Here is a 6,000-nt window from a genome sequence, read left to right on the forward strand (position 1 = left end):
CTAAAGAGAGAATAGCCACCACAATTGAGGACTTTTTTTTTCTTTGTAATTTTGTAATTGGCAATTTGCTTTGCTTTCAAATTTTGTAACAAAAAGGCCTTTCATTGGAAGTAAGTTGGGAGCCTCCGCTAGGTCACCCTACTTCCATTTGTGTGTAATAATTTTAGGCAATTTTCCCTTAGGATAGTGAGTGCTTTGTTGGGAACCTTAAATGAGGTCATCCAAACACTCTTAGGATCCGCCTAGTTTGCTTTTCTTGCTTACTTTCATAGCTTATTTCTTTTACCCTCCATTGTCAAACCACCTAGATAGCTTGCCTTTTACCAATTAGTTTTTACCTTATCTTTCACACCTCTTTTAGTGTTTATTTTGGCTAGTTTCAACCATAGTTTCTTTTACCTTTTTTTTTCAAACCCCCAACAAGAAAGAACGATAACTTAGGAACCAACATGAGTCTTCATTCTTCATCTAGTGTTAATGGTGAGGGTTCTACTCCTAAGGACCCCTTGTATAAGATATTAGATGAGTTGAGATCCCTTAAGTTGTGGAAAGAAAAACAAGAGAGAAAATAAAAAGGTAAAAAAAGAGTGGAAAAAATAAGTCAAGATGAAAGAGAGAAAATAAGAGAGGAAGAAAGAAGAAAAATAATGAAAGAAATGAAAAGGGAAAAACATGCCTCCTATAGTAGTCATGACTCTTGCAAGAGTTTAAGTGAAGAACTTAGCGACTATTATAGAGGGCGTCATAGTTCATATACTAAACATCACTCCCAAAGAAGAGAAAAGGATAAAAGGCCTCAAGAGGTTAACATTAGCCTCCCATATTTCCATGGAAAAGATAATGTTGAGGCTTACTTAGATTGGGAAATGAAGGTTGAACAACTCTTTGCTTGCCATCATATTAGCGAAGAGAGAAAAGTTCCATTGGCTACCCTTAGCTTTCAAGGGTATGCCCTCTATTGGTGGACTTCCCTTGTTAGGGAACGAAGGATTCATGGGGATCCTCCAGTAGAGTATTGGAATGATCTTAAGAGTGCCCTTAGGAAGAGGCACATTCCCTCCTACTATGAAAGGGAGCTTATGGACAAGCTCCAAAGGCTTAGACAAGGGAGTATGAGTGTTGAAGAATATAGACAACAAATGGAATTACTCCTTTTAAGAGCTAGACTTAGGGAGGAGGAAAGAACAAGCATAGCTAGGTTCCTTAGTGGGCTTAATATGGAAGTGAGGGACAAGGTTGAACTCCTTCCATATAGGGACCTAGATGAGCTAGTCCAACTTTGTATAAGAATGGAGCAACAACTTAAAAGAAAGCCTACTTCAAAATCTTATGGCTCTCACTCTTATCCAAGGAAGGACCAAGCCCATGGAATTTTAGGGGCTGCACCTTCAAAACCCAAGGAAGATAAGGGTAAGACCATAGAGAAATACACCCCTAAGGCTAGTTCCCAAGAAAGGACTAGCAACATTAAATGCTTCAAATGTCTTGGGAGAGGTCACATTGCCTCTCAATGCCCCACAAAGAAAACCATGATCATGAGGGGTCAAGACATTTATAGTAGTCAAGAGGAGACTACTTCTTGCCCTTCCTCTAGTGGAAGTGAAGATGAAGTAAGGGGTGAAGAGTCTAGTGAGGAAGTCTACCCCCATCAAGAAGGTGACCTCTTAATGGTTAGAAGGCTCCTTGGAGGTCAATCTTGTGATCTATCTCAATCCCAAAGAGAGAACATCTTTCATACAAGATGCAAAATTTTAGATAAAACTTGTTCTCTCATTGTGGATAGTGGATCTTGTTGCAATTGTTGTAGCACAAGATTAGTTTCCAAGTTGAACCTCACTATCATTCCCCACCCAAAACCTTATAAACTTCAATGGCTCAATGAGCAAGGGGAAATGATAGTTAACCAATAAGTGAAGGTACCTTTCTCCATTGGGACATATAAGGATGAAGTTAATTGTGATATAGTTCCCATGGATGCAGGACATATTCTTTTAGGAAGGCCATGGCAATTTGATAGGAAGATCATTTACAATGGCCTAACTAATGAAATTACCCTCACCCATCTTGGCACTAAATTTGTGTTGCATCCTCAAACACCTTCACAGGTGGCCAAAGATCAACTAACTATGAAAGATAAGAGGGATGAGGAAGAAAAACTAGAAAAACAAAAGAAAAAGAAGGATAGTAAGGCCTTGTGTTCAAAGGCCAAGGGGAAGGAAAAGGAGGAAAAGGATTCCTCCAAGAAGATTGTTAACAAGGAAAATCATTTTGCAACAAAATGTGATATTAAAATAGTACTCCTTCTTAAACAATCTTTCGACCTTCTCCTATCAAGGGAAACATCCCTTAGCACCGCCATACCTCTTGAGCTTGAGGTTATTCCTCAAGTAAAGGAGTTGTTGGATGAGGGTTTGGTTCGCAAGAGCTTAAATCCTCGTGCTTTATTGGTGCCTAAAATAGGTATTATTAGGCACCAAATCCCTATGATAGGTGGTATAATGAATGCGTTGAGTGGTGCAACACTCTTTTGTAAAATCACTCATGCACCCAACATCTTCAAGATTTGTGTACATAGGGACTCATTAGGTAGGTTTGTTCTTATTTTTTGTTTCAATGTAAACCTAGGTGCTCATGTGGGACACCTTAGGTTTGTCGTAATTTTTTTTAGGAATAATCAACATGAAAATAAAGAAAAAGGTATGTATTATTCCATTACTTTCCTTAACTTTTTAAATAGTGATCAAGGCCTTCCCATGGACCCTAAGAGAATAAAGGCCATTCCTAAGTGGCCTACTCCACCAAGTATAAGGGAAATTTGGGGCTTCAATATCTTAACAAACTTTTACAAAACGTTTGTCCCATATTTTTCTATACTTGTAGCACCACTCATTGAGTTGGTGAGGAACTATATTCTCTCATGGGAAGATGACCAGGAAAGGGGTTTTCAGTCCTTACCATACTCTAACATACCCAACATCACTAATACATATGTTTTCATTCTTTTTACAGGTGTTGAGGAAAGAATCCATGAGTTTCAAGAACCTCTGGATTTGAGGTCAAATCCTTTTCAAGGGGGAGGGAATGATGCAATCCTACCCCCCAAGGGCATTGGATAGAAGACTCCAAGAAGATTGGGCCAAAAATGCAAGAGAAGGTCCTAGAGTTCTCATGAGCCTTAGGGTAGATTTCGGGCCCATGGGCTAAGTATGAGCCCACTTATCTTGGCACATATTAGATTAAGGTTTCATTAATTTTGGGCCTTGTATTTAGGGCTCCATAATGTAGGTAAGGTACCCTAGAAATATAGGATTTTTCAGCCCTTGTATTTTAGGGCACCTAGACTAGTTTTTGTATTAGGGGTAGTTTTGTAATTTCACATGCACTAAGTGGATATTTGATGTGTGTGGTTGGAAATAAATTTAATTGAATTGGTAGAAGCCCAATCCAATTAAATTTTAGAGGGGGAGGTGAGCATTTGCTTACTACACCCCATTGCCACATCATATAGTCACACTTTGTGCATGTCCTTCATGCTTTTCATGCCTCATGACACCTAAGCACACTTAGTGGAGAATCTTGGAATTGATCTTGGATTAGTGGGCTGAACCATAACTAAAATTCATTAATCATAATTAGTGAAATTTTGGCTCCAAAGTTTGGCTCCACAAATTCAATTTCAAATTCAAGTGAAATTTGAATTTCCCTCCAATTTTGTGTGACACTTAGGCTATAAATAGAGGTCATGTGTGTGCAGTTTTTTGAAACTTTGATGATTTGAATATTAAACTTCAGATTTCAAAGCTCATTTAGAGCACAAAATTTCGTGCTCTTCTCTCCCTCTCCCTTCATTCATCTCCTTCTTCCTCCAAGATCTTATCCATGGCCTCCTATGGTGGTGAGCTTCTTCTAGACTCATCTTCTCCTTGAAGTGGCATCTCCTCTCTCTTTCCCTTTCTCCATTCCGCTGCCATTCATCTTCCAAGAAGCAAAGGAATCCATTGATGAAGAAGATTCTAGGCCTACAAGCTCCAATGGAGCTTGCATCATATACCTCTGACTTTCTTTATGAGGTACAGGCTGAGAAACCATCTCTTTCTACCACTATCCACCCACCCACACCAGAATTGAAGCCTCTGCCTCCCTTATTGATGAGCAAGAGGAGAAGTTATTATCAGTTCTCAAGAAGCATAAGAAGGCTATAGGCTGGACCCTGGCGGACATTCCTGGTATTAGCCCATCCACATGTATGCTTCGAATAAATTTAGAGGATGAGGCTAAACCAGTAACACAGCCACAGAGAAGACTCAACCTAGTAATTCTTGATGTAGTGAAGAAGGAGGTAACCAAGCTTTTGCAAGCTAGAATCATTTATCCTATCTCCGACAGCCAATGGGTGAATCTTGTCCAGGTAGTCCCGAAGAAAACCGGCCTCACCATGATAAAAAATGAGAAGGATGAGCTGATTCCTACTCGAGTGTAGAACAGTTGGAGAGTATGCATCGACTATAGGAGGCTGAACCAGGTTACCAAAAAGGACCATTTTCCACTGCCATTCATTGACCAGATGCTTGAGCGCCTGGCAGGTAAATCTCACTACTGTTTCCTTGATGGCTTTTCTGGTTATATGCAAATCACTATTGCTCTTGAGGATCAGGAAAAGACTACATTCACCTGCCCCTTCGACACTTTTGCCTATAGGAGGATGCCTTTCGGCCTGTGCAATGCCCCTGGTACTTTCCAGCGGTGCATGATTAGTATTTTTAGTGAATTTTTAGAAAATTGCATAGAGGTGTTTATGGATGATTTCACTGTATATGGATCCTCTTTTGATGTTTGTTTGGATAGTCTGGAAAAGGTTTTGAATAGATGCACTAAAACTAACCTTGTTCTAAATTTTGAAAAATGTCATTTTATGGTTGAGCAAGGTATAGTTTTAGGCCACATTATTTCCAATAAGGGCATTGAAGTAGATCCTGCAAAAATTTCTGTTATTTCACAATTGCCTTACCCCTCTTGCGTGCGAGAGGTGCGATCTTTTCTTGGTCATGCAGGATTCTATAGGTGCTTTATAAGAGATTTTAGCAAAGTAGCCCTTCCACTGTCCAACTTGTTGCAAAAAGAGGTGGAGTTTGACTTTAATGATAAATACAAAGAGGCTTTTGATTGCCTCAAATGAGCACTGACTACCACCCCCATCATCCAAGCACCCGACTGGACAGCCCATTTTGAGCTTATGTGTGATGCATCAAATTATGCATTAGGGGTTGTCCTTGCTCAGAAAATTGATAAATTGCCTAGGGTGATATATTATGCTTCTAGGACTTTAGATGCTGCCCAAGCGAATTATACAACTACTGAGAAAGAGCTACTAGCCATAATTTTTTCTCTTGAAAAATTTTGTTCTTATTTGCTTGGTACTCGCATTGTTTTTTATACTGACCATGCAGCTCTAAAGTACTTGTTGAAGAAGGCTGATTCAAAGCCTGGTTGACCTGATGGATGCTCTGGCTCCAAGAGTTTGATTTGGAGATCCGTGATAGGAGCGAAGCACAAAATTTAGTTGCTGATCATTTGAGTCGGATCGAACGTGTGTCTGATGAGGATTCACCCATTCGGGATGATTTCCCGGATGATCATTTGTATATATTGTATAGTATTTCTGATTCTTTTTCTACTCCCTGGTTTGCTAACATTGTAAATTATTTAGTTGCTTCTGTTTTTCCTCCTTTAGCATCTATGGCCCAAAAAGATAAAATTAAAAGTGATGCTAAGCATTTTATTTGGGATGACCCCTACTTGTGGAAATTGTGCAGTGATCAGGTCATTAGACGGTGCATTCCAGATCATGAGACTGACTCAGTCCTACAGTTTTGTCATTCTTCCGCACCGGGAGGTCATCTGGGTGTTCAAAGGACAGCTCGCAAAGTGCTTGACTGTGGCTTTTATTGGCCCACCATCTTTAAAGATGCGTGGAGATTTGTAGCACTTGTGAGCAGTGTC

At 39.7% G+C, this 6,000-nt stretch overlaps 1 pseudogene; it reads left to right on the forward strand.

Moving 5' to 3' along the window:
- The window catches only part of LOC106794816 (uncharacterized), a 189,022-nt pseudogene that overhangs the window by 112,594 nt on the left and 70,428 nt on the right, over positions 1 to 6,000 (forward strand).

The sequence above is a fragment of the Glycine max genome, chromosome 10 (genome assembly GCF_000004515.6).
Source record: "Glycine max cultivar Williams 82 chromosome 10, Glycine_max_v4.0, whole genome shotgun sequence".
Lineage (NCBI taxonomy): Eukaryota > Viridiplantae > Streptophyta > Magnoliopsida > Fabales > Fabaceae > Glycine > Glycine max.